The sequence below is a fragment of the Egretta garzetta genome, unplaced genomic scaffold (genome assembly GCF_000687185.1).
Source record: "Egretta garzetta isolate BGI_Z169 unplaced genomic scaffold, ASM68718v1 scaffold98, whole genome shotgun sequence".
NCBI lineage: Eukaryota > Metazoa > Chordata > Aves > Pelecaniformes > Ardeidae > Egretta > Egretta garzetta.
Window position 1 is genome coordinate 145,918 of NW_009260611.1, and position 17,361 is coordinate 163,278.

At 42.0% G+C, this 17,361-nt stretch overlaps 1 protein-coding gene across 5 annotated transcripts in view; it reads right to left on the reverse strand.

Moving 5' to 3' along the window:
* The window catches only part of LATS2 (large tumor suppressor kinase 2), a 46,834-nt gene that overhangs the window by 14,714 nt on the left and 14,759 nt on the right, over window positions 1–17,361 (reverse strand). The window contains exon 2 of one of the 5 annotated variants that reach the window (XM_035900412.1): window positions 1,089–1,380. The exons of the other annotated variants lie outside the window; for them this stretch is intronic. The gene's annotated coding sequence lies outside the window, so the exon portion shown is untranslated. The remainder of the gene's footprint in view (window positions 1–1,088; window positions 1,381–17,361) is intronic. 5 annotated transcript variants of the gene reach the window in all.

A 17,361-nucleotide genomic window follows, 5' to 3' on the forward strand; every position in this document is an offset into this window, starting at 1 on the left:
TGGAAAAATGAAGTAAGTTTTTTTTTGTGGTTCAAAAGAACACCTGTGATTCCCCAGTACACCATCCCATAGCTTTGGCCCTTTCCCCCATAGCTATCATAGGCCACAAATAGCCCCAGTTTCTGATGCTGGTTCACAAAAGCCTCACATCATCTCCAAGCAAATGGAGAGCGACCAACAAAAAATAAACATTCCACATACAAAAGGAAAGGGTTTTTCTCAGAGGCAAATCACATATAATCATAAATCTCCACACAGGAGACAAATCCCTCTGGGGGTATGCGATACGCCAGGAGAGTGGAGGGCAACAAGAAGCTCCAGCACTGTTACAGCTGCTCCTTGGCCTCCTCTGTGTTGTTTTTCCCACTGCCATCCTCCCTGGCAACCACATGGAGAAGGCTCCGCTCATTCCAGCGCGTTTTCATTAGGGATGGGGGACAAGCTGATGCATGGCTGAGGCTCATGGAGGGTGTGCTCTGTGCTTGAGGTGGCCACTGGCTATCGGGCATTCCTATACACATGGCAGTGATGAGCTCTGCTGAGCAAGGGAGTGTGGCTGGGATGAGGCAGCAAAGGGCTGGCCTCCAGGAGCCTGCTGAAGGGGAAGCTGGCTCTTCACTGGCAGCAGGGGCCAAAGCCTGGGCTGCATTTGCTGCTTATCAATGTAAGGGCTGTTTTGAAGGATGGGAAGAAGGGCAGAAGATGGATTAAGCAGTGTCAGTAGTTACACTTGTTGGAGAGCACAGGCTTAAGTGAGATGGAGGGTGTTTGTGAGAAGCAGCAGAATGGCTCAAGAAGAAGGAGAGAAATCAGTGCCAAAATCTTGCAAATTGATACTGCAGACAATAGAAGAGCTGAGGAAACAAGAAGACAGACACTGGGCAAGGATAAAAGTGCACAGCTACACTGACACAGATAGAGCTGTCTTGATTTTATGCCACTCTAAGTTTTAGAAAGAGAAGGGAAAAAAGACCAGAAATGAGACATGAAAAAAAGATCCGCTCAGAGCTGTATCCAACACCAAAACATTCAAGTAGGCACAGGATCAAATCCAGCTCCCACTGAGGTCAACAAAGATTTCCATTAACTGCAAGGTACACGGCATCAGGCCCTATGCTTTGGATCGTTTCCTTTTCACCAGGCCAAACGCTGTCAGCCGCAGTATGGTTTGAGAAACCTGGCCGCTGGCTGCATTCTGCTAACCCCACAGCCAGCTGTCAGGCTGCAAGGAGAAACACAAGCCACTGGCAGCGTGCACATAAACCACAAGGGAACGGAGCGGTCCCGGCCCCAACTCATTCTTTGCATTCTGCATATTCCCTTCGGAGGATTCAAACATCTCTCTGCGCAGGGCTTTTATGCACCTTTTTGCATCATTAGCTGTTGGTGAAAAAATAAACCAGAAAAGGTAAAGGTGAAAAGCTAGAAGGTAAAAATGTGCTTTTACAATTAACTCTAATAATTTTGTAATTAATGTTACAGCTGCGGTATTAAAATGAGGTTTCAGTGGTCAGCTGTGGTTCTGGACAGATCTAATGGAAAACCAAAGTCAGGCCATGAACCACGAGGCAGATTGAGGCAACTCTGCAGGATCCCAAATTTGTGGGTTCATAGAGAAAAACAGGGAAGGGGGGTGCTTCCCAGCTAGTTCCTACAGTGGGCTACCCAAACCAGACAGCTGCACGGTCAACACGCTCTCCATTATCTCCCCAGCCTAGCGCTGGTACAAGGCAGCTTTCCAAGAGATTTCAAGATTTTGCTAGAAGGAAGGCCACCTTTAAGCTCAGATGCTCAACAGGGAAAATCCTTGTTTGATGGTAAACAGATATTTGGATGTGTGCATATACAGACTTCATCTCTCTCTGTGCTCTGTAGGCAATGTGAAAGGCTTTCCCCATTTTACCCTCCCGCCTGGCTGTTCTCCACCAGCATTGGCAGAGGCTTGCGTTCTTGCTGTACTACAGGGTTGTCCAGCAACATTTTTCATTCAGAAAGCTCCTCGTTGCCAAGATATATTTATCATCCAAGAGAAGATTGCACAAGAGGTTACAATAAGTAAGACTTTTTCCCAAGAACATTGTGTCTGAAGGAGACAATAGGTCCTCCAAGATTTGGCAAGGGTAATTAATTGCTAAGAACAACAAAAATTAATTACTGGCTTTCCATTCACAAAGAAGGATGGGCGACAGATGCAGGAAACAGATACAGGTTCCCTGCAGAAGGGAAAAAACTAAAGTTCATGCCAGAACAGATGATCCAGAATTGATTATGAACCTTTCTGCCATAGCCCACCATTGTGAGAGTTTTCATTCATGATTTTAAACATGCGAAATGTAAGAAATTCAGGAAACAATGTGTACAATATACTCTGTCAGGATTGCTGCAGCCCCACAAAACAGAGAACTTCATTTTGTAATATTCTCTATCTGTGATTATTCTCTAGTTGGATGCTTCATCCGATTTTGTATTCTACTTTTGTTTTGCCTGTTTTCAGGTTGCTAACACCAGGGTCTAAATTTTGCCCACAAATTCCCACACCTATCTATAACCCTGATTAAAATATTCTAGCCACAAAATTAAGAAGCTATTCCGAGAATCATTAGCGCTCTTCAGCTTTCATGTATGAAAAAAGCAGGAGGAAATCAGCACTGGCAGAGACCTACTGAGTGCCCACTTGTTTGCCGCAGGATCACCTAGTCCATTCATAAACCACATAACCCATTCAGAAACTAACTCCAAGAGTAGTTAAGAGTTTTCTGCCCCCACTGCTCATTAAAAGCTCCTCCAAAGCTACACCGCTTTGGCAGTGATAAACCTCCTTCCTACTTTCAGCCTAAATTACACAGGCTCAGTTTATTCCCTCTGCCTTAAGTTTCAATTGTCTTTTAACTTCAGCAGCTCTGCTGTTATCTGCAGAGAGCGAGCCCCCTTCATCCTAAGGGATGCTTGCAGCTTGCCCTCTTGGGCTAAACAAACCACATTCTTTTAGTTTTCTCTTGTAAACAGGCTCTTTGTTCTCTTTATCGGTGTAGTGGCCTACCTCTGTATCAAGAAAGATCAGGCTGGGACATGGTTTTGATAAGAGCTGCACACACCATTCTTGATGGCATGCAAACAGTGGTGGAAGAGTTATCCTTGTGGTGAAGTCATTCCTTTCCTTTGTTGGTTTCAGCAGAGGAAGTTTGAGTTTGGGGCTTTAATCCCAGCTTTCAGTCTTTGCCTGCAGCATTTCTACCCTTTTTGCGCCTGAAATTATTTTCAGTTCTGGTAGCGTTCCAGCCCTTAAGGTCATCCATTACTTTGGTTGGATGCTCCAGCTCTGCTTTGCACTGACTTTGCGTTCACACTTCACATTGTTAGAGTGCTTCCTTTTTTTTTTTTAATACCAGACTTATTAATGGAAAAAGTATGCAGGAGGGACACCCTGTAGGGTTGGGGCAGATGGAAAAAGAATATGGATAGGTGATGAAATGTAAGACTCGCTAAGTTAAATCACATCAATGTATGAAGAAAATAACTGAACTGTAAATTAGGAATGGGGATTTACAGGTAAGGAACAACTTTAACAAGAGGGTTTTTATGTAACACTTCCAAGGGATATTTGAAGAACTAACAAAGGGAGTATGCCCAAAAGATAGAAGGAGGATTTTGGGAATGATACAGTGCTCTGGTAAACATCCTATCAGAAGAAAAACAAATAAAACCAAAACTAATGTGACATTTGCTGCTATGCCACTGCTCATTCTGCTTGCCTTCAAACTCTTTTAGTCTTCATTTAGACAGTCACCTACAGAGGGTGGGCATTTTCACTATTCTGTGTTTGCGCAGCATCCAGTACAATGGAGTCCTGCTTTTGTTGTGTTTATGGCAGTATGACAACTTATTATTAAATAAAAGTAAAGTAATTAAGTCCGGCACAAAATATTCAGCTTGGAGTAGTAGGCAAAAGGATGTTGGAGGGCTAAAGTGTCAACTCTCCTGGGCCCCTTGTATCGCTACCACCACAAACCAGTGCTGAAATAAGATTACCTTAATCCTCTAAACCACAGGACATGGCACACTTCCTGTAGCTATGGAAGGAACGAAGCAAAATAAACCAAAAGTAACTAGAGATTGAGAAGCATCTTTTGATGATCAAGATTATAGCTGTTCAAAATATTTCCAGTATCTTTTCAGATTTAAAACAGCTCTGGATAATTAAAAAGCAAACAAATGAACCAGACAAATCAAACCAACATTTGAAATTTATCACGTTAGTTTTTGTATTTTACTAGCCGTAGAGCTAATACAAAGTTCTTTCACAAGTATCACAAAAAAATCAAAATAAAACGGCCCTCATGACACTTCTCTACTCCTTTTTCCCAGCTGGTTTTCCTTAAGCTCATGACTAATCAAATCTATTTAAGTTCCTCCAAGAGAAAAAAAAATACTCTATAGCAGCAAGGTACTTACAAAGAACAACACCGTGACACCTTTACCAACTTGGAAAGGGCAGGGGAGAAAAAAAACAAGAGCTGAAAACAGTAACTGCAAATACGACATAGCTCCTTAGCAGGTGTCTCAAAAGGCACCAGTTACATCAAAATGCTTTTTCAACACCACACAATTCATATCAAGTAGCAGCATATAACTTCTTTTTTGGGTTGTTTTTTTCTTTTTTTTGTTCTTTTAACTGAATTCATACAGTACATTCCTCCACTGCAGCTTCTTGCAAGACACACTGTGTTTGGCCACGGGTATTCCATGGACGATGCCTGCCATTTTACACTAGTCCTTGTGTTCCATGAGTTGTTCAAATATGGCTCTTTGCATGAAAAGGAGAGATGCGAACTTCAGGCTATAAGCCAATCTAAGGTCCCAAAGTTAAGATATTTGGAAATAAACCAAGCATGGCTGCTCAACATATTTCCAAACAAATGCTTGTAAAATGAAGGGAGTATTTATAACAAGGCATTTCCAGACAAAAAGCGCATATGTAAACACTTCAAGAAGCTCTGCTGAACTATTCAAGAGATGCAATCTGTTTAAAGAAAAAACGCACATGCGCTGCAATGTCAATTTGCAAATCCAGTCAGAACATTTAATCAGACACCTCCTGTTGATGCCTCACAGAGTATGTGTGCGTACATATAGACATACATGGAGATATTACATAATGTGTGCACATCTGTGTATGTGATTTTGTTGAAATTAATCGAATTTCAAGTAATCCTGTGAACCCTTTGAAAGCAATGTATTAAGAAAGACACGACACCTTCTTTCATGAAGAAATAAGGCTCTGATTTGTGTCATCAGTTAGACAAGTACATTCATTATACACACAAACACATTTATTATAGCATTTCTGGAAGCAAGGTCAGGCATTCTGGAAAGGATTTGGAAAGGGAAGGCCTGCAGGAAACTGGAAGAGGTCCTGCCCCAGGCAACAAACCTGCACTCTGCATGAAGCTCAAGTGTCATGAAAGAACAATTATAAACAGGCAAGGAAAAGAGGGGCCATGGCACTGACAATGATAATGGAAAGAGAGTGAGAATAATCAAAACCCATCATGAATACCACTTTGTTTTCTTCCTTTCTTCCAAGCTGGCTGGGAAGCAAGAACAGAGCTGAGCTGCTCTGTCACAATCAGGACACAGGCATGTGAGGAAGGGGAGCAGAGTGCAGAGAGCCCCATCACAGAGGCAGCTTAATGGATAGACCTGAGGGGCAGTGACAAAGAGCCTGTCCTCCCTGTCCCCCTGGCCTTGGAAAAAGCACATCTGTGGCTAAAAAGCTGGTGGCAGAAGCCTAGTTTCCCTAGATATTTGGTGGAGTGAGCGACACTGTTAGCACCTAAGGTAAGTGGTGACTTGCTTCCTACCTCAGAGGTTCTAGCACCCCTTTCTGAGGGCACTCCCTCTTTCCCCCAACTTTTGAAGGAGCACAGGCTCCTAATTAAGCAACCAAACTTGGCCAACAGGAATAGGCACCAGTAACATCTCCCCAAGTACAGAAAGTCCCCATTCTGGCAAACACACATTTTGCTGCAGATCCCACATCAGAACAGAGGTGTAAGGAATGAGCACACAGAGCATTCAGTTTTGAACACATGTAGTACTACAGGACTATCTACATACCACGATGCACAGACCAGGTTTGCATTAATGGTAAAATAAAGGAGAGGGGAAAGTGTGTATTTGTATGTCTTCACTGCTCGAGGTGTCTCCTAGCTGCACAAAATCCTTTCTACTGTAATGGCACCCGAAGGCTTCTGCACTGCGCTGAGCCCTACACAAACACAAAGGAAGGATCCTATTCTAAAAAGGATTTCTAATTTAAAACAGAACAAACAATTGTATATACAGCCATAACTGTTCCTCATTACTCTTTAAGTCTGCTCATTGGAGAACTATTTAAACTATTTAGAGTTCAGTCTAATCAATGACCCACGGTGGGTGCATCAACAGACAGAAAGTTGTACAAATCTCTCCTAATCTTTCTTCAGCACTGGAGCAGAGGGAACTCAAACCAGAAGCACTACTACATGCTAATTCAGAAATCTTATACTGAGGCTAAATCATGTTATATAAACAGCATTGATAAATTACTGCATTGGCAGGTTTATGTTACAGAGCAGCATGGAAGAACTTTGCTTACATCATGCATGTGTGAATGCACATGCACGTATATGCAAGTGTGTACATAGCTCCTTTCCAAAGGTGTTCATTTACTTCCTTGAAATCGCCTCACTTTGGTGACAGGAACAGGGAACTTCCCACCCTCTGGACATGGTCCGTAGCACGTTCAGCCTCAGCTCCAGCTCACTCCCGTCCCTCTCTGACTGGCAGCCACTGCGGTGACCCGTACTCTGTCACAGTGCCTCGGCCATATGCCTTGTATTAACCACTGAGGCTCAAAGAGTTTCTCCTGGTCCCACAAGTCAAGCCAAGCCAAGCTACTATTCAACAATACTTCTAATATTACAAAGGTAACATAACATCCTACAATAGCTTTTGAACTCCAAAGAAAAGGAAACAGGGCAATTAGAAAATAAATTCAAGTATAAGCAAATGAGCTGTCCTTAATCAAGAAGCATCACCATCTTCCTGTAATGTCCACTGAAAACCCCTGCTAGGTTCCTGTTCACATTTTTTAATAACTAGAGGCGTTACCAAACACGCCATCCCCTTTTCATACCAAGCCCAACACTGGGCCAGCTCCGCGGCTTACAACTGTGACTCAAAGAACAGGAGTCACCCATCTGGTACTCCAAATCAAATCCTTTGTACAGGGCAGAGAAGTCTAAGCCAGTGGAGAGCTTGTTACCAAGCCTGTGTTTTCATTCAAGTTGCTAAAATCTTGAATGCAACGCCTCCCATCTCCTTGTCTTCTCCTTTCTTTATCCTAACAGTAAAGCAGTCAAGTTGATGCAAAGAGCAGCAAATCCTTTCAGCAGCAGCATGGAGTAGCAGGGTTTGCCAAAAGCCATTAGCAGACAATACCGGTTATAACTAGGAGGAATATGCCTTTGTAACTAGGAGGAAGATATGCATGGGGCAAGAATCTTCAAATAGTCACCATTTGGTTTGAAACCTTCCTTACATCCAGAAAGCAATAATGGATCCAGAAACTCAATTTAAAGACAGAATTCAGCTTGAAAAGACAAGAAGAACAGGAAGCGTTTCCCTATCACTTCTTCATAAGGTGTACTGAAACCATCAGGAGAGCAGGAGAGGTGCTGTGCATTTCACCAATGCAATCAGAAAGTTTTCCCACCCAAGAGAACGGGCAGACTTCAGCCAGACTAATTCCTCCTTACTCCACTTCTGCCCTTGATTGACTCAGTCTGATGAAACACGCAAATTTGGCAAAAAGTACTGACATTAATACCAATGTAAATATTAAAGGCCAATTTGAGAATATTAATAAACACTGTAGCACCCAGGCAAAGAACCAATACAAGTTCCTGGGGGGAAAAAACCTACCAAGTTGGCTTCAGGAATTTACTGATTCCACTAAAACCTCAGAAACTCTCAACACACATAGAACACGGTAAAGAGCCTTGCACAGAGGGCATTTTCAAAGTTGAAGTAGAATTAGACCCAACCTTGAGGGAAAGGTTCACCACACTGCAGAACAGGAGTGTTATTTTAAGAAAGGCTCTCCAGTATAGCTTCATTTCCAGTTGTGTACCGGGATCCTCATGCATGAAATATGGCCACGAATAAAAAATAGCATCTGCAACTCTGTTCTCTGGGGGTCCAAGTGAGCATCCCTACATTCAAGGTTAAAAAACAACCTACTCCTGACATAATGCATCTTAAATCACTAAATATATTAAGATGGCAGTTCCAGCAAAAGCCACACCTTGCTGTGCAAAGGCCAGCTGCCATTTAAAAAGCACTGTATAAACTCTTCCAAGTAATCTCTTGGAATCAGGTTCTTTCAGGTTCTTTCTCTCAGGTGGGATGCTTTGCGGTCTTAGTATTTTACGCTTATTAGTAACCAGGGCACATTTGCTGCAAGAGCAGCAGGCCATCCCTGTTCTCCTCCAGACTCACTTTCCACATAGTGAGCTGTCAGAATGATAGCATGACTCCTCCCTACTAGTGCCCACATCCCCCCCCCCCCCCCCCCTTTTTTTTGAGACAGCAGTTTCTTACTCTATCAAGGCAAGTAAATCACACTAGATAGAATAGCAGTTCAGTGAATGTTTCATGATGAGCTTATTCCTCTTCATTAGCAGCCAGTGATGTGTTTGCTAATTTTATTGCTCAAGCGTTAGTCAAAAATGCATTTGGCTGGCATTACATTTACAATAATGCTGTTTGTGTAGCAAAGCATTTCTTTTCAGTGGCCACAGACATCAAGTGCTTCTCATTGCTCTTCCTTCTACTATAAAGATACATACATATTGAGTTATGTATAAAAGAGGATTTTTACAAATAGTCACAGAGCTTGCAAATGATTTCTTAGCCAAACTGGATACAAGGGACTTGAAAACTGGGTATTCAGATTCAGCAAGATGAGTTACAAGGTTTGTTGTCCAGGAATAAAGACCCAAAGCACAAAAAAGAATTGTGTCAAAGACTGGAAGAGCTTTTTGCACTGACAAAGTCAGCTGTTCCCCAGAAAGTCACACGGTGCTGCAAATTTGCAATGCTTTAGTACTGTTTATTGCATATCTCCATACCCAACTCTACAAACTGAATTTTGCATCTATCCCTGTTAACGGTGCTTCTGTCATTTTTACTGAGTACTGCCTACTTAAGGCACCAGAAGTTTTCTCATATTTCATAAGACACTAACATTTAAAGAGTGATACTCCTCTCCTTTTCTTGTAACTTTATATGGGTTTATTATCAGTTTAAACCACTAGAACTTTCAAGTGTTGTTTTAAAACCCCTTCACCAAGGCAAGAAAAATTCAAGTAAAGGCAGTAAAACTAAGTCGCCCATTCATATTCAAGGTCAAATACTAACATAATTTTCCAAACAAGGTTTGAGCATATTCCCGATATGGCCTTTAGGAAGAGTTTTGGTCCCCTTAATTTTTCTTTGGGGACTACTTCAACAGAACTATAAAACCTCCAGGATATCTGGTTGGAATGCATTACCACTGAACTGTTCTCTCCTTTGAGGATTTATACCACAATGGGACCCCAAGTGACATCAAGCAGTAATGCACAGTCAAAAAGAAAAGAAATAAATCCGAGAAATATAGCTCCATTGTGAGACAAATGAAGGCTACTTCTCTCTCAGCCTCACAGTTCAACGCAGCATGTCTCACATGACTGAAGAAACATCTGGGTTTTATCTTGAGATTCCTAATATTTTTCAGTACAGACACATACACACACAGAGAATGCAAGTGTGCTGGGCAAGACAACTTGGCTTATTTATTGTTCAAAGAGTAGGAAGATGTAGAACTCTTACATAAAGTATTATTTTTAAAAAATGTTGGCGTTTTTGAATTTTATTTATTAATTGTAATGCTATCTTTCTTTTTTAAAGGTTTTAATTCAAAAAATATAAAAAAGGCATTCAGCTTTTAACATCTTAAAATCAATATGCTCAACGTTGTAATACAATATACTCAAACACTGCAGCACTAGGGATCTCATTAGACATTTTCCAGAAGTCTTCATGCAGCGCTTAGTTTCATTAACTCTATCAAATACACGTGTAGAACTACAGTCCAAAGCTAAGAACTGCTAAACACCATTGACTGCCACTTAATGATTAAGACTACAAAAATACCCCTTTGTTCTAAACACTTTATATGACTGCTAGCCACTGCAGCTTTTTGCAGTTGCAAGATAAAAACTCTCATTTCTACCAATGCTAGAAGCAAAAAAAGAAAAAGAGAAAGAAAAAAAACCAGCTGGATAAAATATCTTAAGGTCAGGCTTTTTACATGTAAAGCAGCCGCAGCAAAATTATTCACATTCTTAGCACATAGCTGACCGGGACAAGATTCCACGGAGAGGCAAACAATTCCCCCAAGAGAGCAGCTGCATCTTCCTCAGCTCGGGAGCTACTGGGGGGAGGGAGAAATGCCCACTGGCATCCCCCAAAGCGATCAAGAGCGGGAAGAAAATGAAAGACTGCTTCTGCTCCATGGTAATGCTTCACATGGCCTCCTTTTCTGTGCTCAGTTAGAACAGAGAAGTGTAAAAATAGGTAAAGAAATAAATAAAAATAAAGCCAGTTGGTAACACACACTTTGATCAATGTCCTAGAGGAACCTTTTAAGCAGACTCCCAAGTTTGGTTAATAGAAGAGTAGGGGGGAAATACTAGCTAATATCGAACAGAAGAACTGAAAGGAATACAGTCATCCGGCTTTGCCTGTATTGCATAATTCTTTTCAGAAGTATCTTTTGAAAGTATAAAACCATTTTTTTCTGGGTTTCCACAATGTCTGTCTTAAATTGTGCCTTTTTTTGTCTAGTATTTCCTTAGCAGTATCTTTACTCCATTCACCTCGACGTTATTTCTGTTGGCTACCGGCCAAGTGGCACGCTTTAATAGTCAAGACACACAGTACTGAAGAAGCACCTTTCTCGTTCCTCTCCATTTACAATTTACGTGCAAACGCTGTGATATGTAATTTAGGTTGTTGTAAGAAAATAAATCCTCTTGCAAGATCACCCTCAATGCCACCCCCTTAACATCAATATCTCCTCACAAACCTGCCATTAACCATGAATGAAATCAGCTGCAGCAACATGAAAAATGACCATATCTCTACTTTCAGCATTCGTAACTTAGCATTCACATTATTATCTTCCAGCTGCGGGTGTGCCAGCAGAAAACTACTCCCACCTTGTTCCTAGCTGCCTGTCACTGCTCCCTATGCCTGAGGTATCACCTGCTTCCCACTTGCCTGATCACACCGCGGTCCACTCGCTGCCCAAGACAGCTGGGTTAGCACAGACCTGTGATTTAGCTGCTGAAGCTAACTCAGCTCATTTTGACCCAAGTGAGCTAGGGTTAACTCCAGCAGGAGCTCACTGGGGCAGTAAGACCTGGGTGAGAGGAGGAGTAAGAAGAGACGATGCTGAGCAGATGGCCATCTCTGGAGCACAGCTGGAAGGAGGAGAGCACGTGAGCACAGGCTGAGCTTTCTCTTGGCATTTCCTCTGACGGTGGTTGACAGCCAAGGCAGCTGCCACTGCTCTCAACTTCTCTGCTCCTTTCTGTGCCCCCTGCCGTACCCCCCAATTGTGCTCGTGTCTGTCCTGCCATCACCATAAAGCTATTTCTAACCTGAATCTGTTTCCTGATCAGTCACCGCTCAGCTCCACAAACCCTGTGCTGGCACAGCTTGTGGGAATGAACTGCGGAGGAACAAGCAGGAAGACAGGTGGCTTTGGTAGCACCGCCAAAAGTTGCTCTCCTGAAGCTCCAGCCCAGGAGCCTCCTCTCCTTCCTTCACACCAAACTACAAACTTCCCAGGTGAATGGAATATGCTTGTGATATCTCAGACCATAACATTTTTCTTTTTTTTTTTTTTTTTCTTTATGCTGCCTTAAGAAAGTTTTTAATTGCAGTATTTTGTGTGTTGGTGTCATATTAGGTTTAACAAGCTAATCCCGCTCTTACTTGTGCAGTTATCACCTAATATTTCAAGGCAACAACAGGACATTTTTCAGAAATACATTTGATCATCTTAAAAAGATATAGCCAAGGGGAAACAGTCTTACATGACAGGCTATAAATCAGCATATTAGACAAGTAATTTTAAACCACAGGAAGAAAAAAACCCCCCAAATCTCAGTATATCAAGCCAATAAAAACCCTGTAACACTGACTCTAGAAGATATTGGACCTATTCCATAACAACTATATTTCTTAGGAAAATAGAGTATTTTGAACTCTAAAAAAGCCTGAACTTGATTAGACTGAAACAAAGGAGAGGGAAGAAAGCAGAGCAGAGGACGTGATTCCCCTCATACTTCCTCTACAGTTGAAGTCTGAGGCAGAAGCTTGAGAAGGCTTGAGCAGATAAAGAAACCTCTCCCTTGACCAGCGTTGACACACTTACTAGTTCCCAGTAATCCTGGCAGTGGCTCAGTGCTCCTCACCTCCCACCTTCAAGCCTTTGCTCAAACTTTTAGGAGATTATTGTTTTCCAGTGCTGTCAACCCATGTCACTTGATAGGAGAACAAACGGCAACTGTTTTTCAGGCTTCATTACTGTTGTTATTATTATTATTACTACTACAGCACATGCTCAGTCACATGAATACTACTCAGAGACAGTAATGTTTCTTCCAAGATTTTTAAGGGTACAAAATATTAAGAAACCAGTAAGATACAAGTAATCACTTTTCTTCCTTGAGAAAACATATTCTTAAAAGTGAGGTCTACAGCAGTCTCACGCTGGGCAAAATTCTTCTCAAATATTTCAGATGCAGAATGAAGCCTGTCCGGTGCTTGGATGAGATAACACTAATAGTAACAAGCACAACACTACATGGCCTGGAAGGGAGGCTTTATAATATAGCAACCCAGAAACTAATACTCAACAATGCGCAGTAGTGCACTGGTGAACGTCTCAGTTTCTGGATAAAATAAAACAGTATAGTTCCTGTGCACCTGTTCTACAAAGCTGCCAAAGGTAAGGATATATGTCTGGTTAGGCAGTGAAGTTCCAAGTTCCTAAATTTCTCCTAAGAGAATTGGGTGGAGACAGTACTCCTACTGGTTTCTAACCTGTCTGCGTGTTGCCAAGTACTGTTAAACAGATGTCACTGCATCACACCTACTGCAGGTTCTTGAGAAGATCTGTGTTCATACTCTTTGAGCATGCCAAGCCCCAAACAAAGCTAAGCCTCCATGGTAATGATACATGGAGACGGTCTCTGTGTTTTGATGACCAAGTTCATGCTACACCAGTAAACTCCAAGAGCTTGAAGTAATTTCTATAGCTCCAGAGAAACCCTCTTTCCTCACTTCCACTGTGTGTGTACCTTACTTGGGGTCCTGTCTGTGCGCACATTGCCTCGGATAATGCTGTGAGACGCAGCACTACAGGTGCAATGACTCCTCAACAGCAGTGTTCAAGAAGACACTCTGTCCAAGGTCAACATTCACTTCCAATAACAAGCATTGCATGCCTTTTCTCCAAGGCATCCATCAGCTCTTATAATTGCCAATATTATGATTAATTATTTTTAATCAAGCTTTCAGGCCAGGTTGGATGGGGCTAGGCCAGGTTGGATGGGGCTCTGAGCAACCTGATCTAGTTGGCGGTGTCCCTGCTGACTGCAGGGGGGTTGGACTCGACGACCTCTAGCGGTCCCTTCCAACCCAAAACATTCTATGATTCTATGATTCCAGTATCTGCGACCACCTTCAGAGACTAACCACAGAGGCCAAGGATAAGCAACCTTATGTGTGTGTATATATATATATACACACATATAGAAGTATGTGTGAAAATCTGAATTTAGGTCATTTTTTTCCACAACAGAAATTTGTAGTATTTACGTTCCAGAACATGCAATATCTGAGATATTAGAACTATCCAAAGTACTGCCATGCAAAGAAAATAGTAATAGTCATACTAGTTCCATATATGTAGCCCATTACTTGAATGACTATAATTATTCTTGTATATCAATTTTAATAGTCAGTTTTCAACTTTCAGCTCGTCTCTGCAAAAGGGTAGAGCTAAGAATCTACAGTAGGAGTACCCTAACCTGTAATAATCTGACAGCCTACATCTTAAATAGGATCTATATCCTAAATACCAAATGAGCTTTAAACAGGTATTACAATGCTCCCATCTAACTGATCTATCTGCCAAGCAAATTCTGTGTTCTTTCTAACCTGAAGCGTACGGGCTGGGACATCCCACCAGCTGACTACTTGTTCACTCCTGCTCTGAACATTTACCCACATTTTCAATACAACCTCAAGCTCTCCTCTTGAAGAACATTAAGTAAGCAGACAGTAAGAATGACAGAGATACCGGCGCGAACAATAAAAACATTAAATACCATTATTCTTTTATCTTCTCTCTGCTGCAACCTTCCTACATCCCTACCCTAGGAACATCAATTCAGGTTGTAAGGTCTCCTGGTTAGAGACATCATTTTTTGCAATGATGTTGCACCACACAGCTTTACTGCAATGCCAATAGAGCAGTGGCTTTGTATTTGATTAATGCTGTAACGGAGCAATGCAAATGTGAAACCCAAGGTGAACAGTAAAATTCTTGTTAGCAGTTTACACTGGTAACACGATCCATACCACACCGAGCTTTTCCCAATTTCTAACATGCAGGTCATAGACCAAAGATCCTGTTCTGCCAGGAAAGGTACTGTTAAGTTTTCTTATAACATCATTACAAATGCTTGGAAAACTCTGTGGATACCAACATGATAATCTAGAGAAGAAAGAAGGAAAATACCAGGTATGCTTCAAATTATAGGAATATTTTAACTGGTTATTAATTATGACATATAGCTGGGTTTAACCATCCATGTAATCTGAAATCCAAGCTACCGATATTAAATGGATTTGAACAGATTTCCATTTAAGGCCAAAATCTGTGCCAAAACCTAAGTCTAAGTAAATGGACTTAGCATGTGGGTGTACTGGTGGAACAGGAGGACTCTTTTACTGCTCAAAATAAGCAGCAAAGCTCTGGCCTGATGAAATCAATAGGAATTTTACTGCTGATTTCAATGAGGACAGAATTTCAGCCCAAGAATCTTCATCTTCCAGCACGGTGCGGCTGAGGATATGGTCCCAGTATAGATATATGCACAGTTGATCTGCAATCCCAAACACACTACTCTTCCCAACTTTCTCATGTCACCACATTCTGCACAGCAGTGCTCAGAGAGCAGAGCCAAGCTCTACCAGAAAGTCAGACTGTGCAGGCTCTTCACATTTTGTCTTCTGACCCAAGCATCGCAGGGACCCTCTGTTGTTGCAGGTGGGGTCTGAGGAAGGAGAACACTGTTACTCAGTAGCTAACGAAATGAAAAGGCCTTCTCAACCCCCCAGCACTTCTTGCAATGCTCCATACACTAAAGTCATATACCACTACAAGCTGGATCGCAGCTCAGTGCATTCCACTGCACTTTGTCACGCTTCCCTGACCGATACTATGCCAAAAATGACTAGCTTTAACAGTTCTCTGGTGAATAAAAGAGCTTTTGCAACTCTAAAACAGAGCTGAGTTTTTAATTCATGTTAAATCTGCTTTTCTGTTCTGCAGGAACATTTTTAATGCTGCCTGTAATTCCCCTTCTGTGCTTTTTTCTTACTTCTGTAGTGACTTTTGTGAAGATAAAGGGAAAATTCAAGCTAACTAGTTTTTAAAAGCCTTAATGAAACCTCTAAAATATGCCTGAAGAAAGTAAAATATGAACTAGCAAAATACAAAGATAAAAAAGATCCACATCGTGTTCATATAAATCTAGAAATACATGGCAATAAGCCAGAAGATTCACAAGACAGCTACCATAGGGAACAAAATCCAAAATACAGCTGAACTATCTAAACAAGCATAGAGCAACATTATTCAAGATTTGCACATTTACTGTTTATTTACTCCTTACCCAATGGAGCACAATCTTGCGGAATAATACAGATTGCTCCTGCAAACATCCCTTCTACTCAGATACTCTAAGCACTTACAGTTATAGACTATGCCCTAAGAAACTTTCCTTTGTAATCCTGTATTCAAAACCCATGCCTACAATTACCAAAAGAACAACATTATGAGAAAACTGTAAAACTAATGTAAGCACTTAACAGAGTAAAGTGCTTGTTATGTCAATGCTTGGCTCCCTTCTGCAGTAGAATACCAGCATGTTGTTATGTGCACCCAAAAAAGGATCCCACTTCTCTGCAAGCCAGTTAGCTTTGCTCAGCACATCAAGAACTGTTGCCGGTTCCAGCCCATTTTTGGAACAAGAGGTTTCACTATCCAGCCCCATCTCCATGCTGACCTGGAAATACGCCTGCCCCGATTGCTACTCGCGTATGGAAATAATAAAGCTATTTTTACACAAAAAGCAAATCCTTTATTTTCCCAAAAGCAAGAACAGCCATTGCAACAGGCATAGAACCCAGGCATTTAGAATACAGCAGGGCTTTACCTACAAGTACAAAAAGCAATTAAGCCTTGTGAGCAGAACATGTGGGCAGGATGAGGGGTTAAGCATGACTTTAAACAGCAAGCACACAAAAAACACTGAAAAGAGGGAAGTGGGAGGAGGAAAGCAAGGCAACCTGGAGCTTTTAAACTCAATAGGCTGGGAAGGTGGGGAAGACACCTCTTCTCCTCTGCCAAGCCTGCCAGCTAGAGCAAGCAGCAGTCACTCACTGTTGGGGGGCACTGCTGGGAACCCCATGCCGCTTTCCCTGGCGTGCAGGGAGTAGCCCTGGCTCATGCTGCTGTTTCTTCCACACTGCAGAGCTGAAGAAAGGGACTTTCCTAACACCCAAGCACAAGCTCTTGCTGAATGTACACTGGCTTTGGTCATGCAGGCGGCTTTGGGGCTGAGAGGTAAGAACAACACTTCAGTGTGCATGATTAGAATTTTCATCCTCAAAAACTGGATCAAATTTTCAAGGCAGATAGTCCATCAGGACTAATGTTCCTCCATGTTAAAACCACCAGTTTGCTCCTAATGTTGGAACTCAGCACTACCAGCTCTGTGACCCAGTTGCCCTCATCCCCAATAAATGCCAAATATCCTCTCTGCTCACACATCCAGCTCCTGCTTTTTAGCAGGAGCTCCATCCTTGTTACACATCCCATCTGCCCTCATGATTGTCAGTTACCACTTTCCTGTCAGAATTTAAGCCTCAGCAGTAATACCTCCTTTAACTGCCACGATCTGAGAGTCAAAA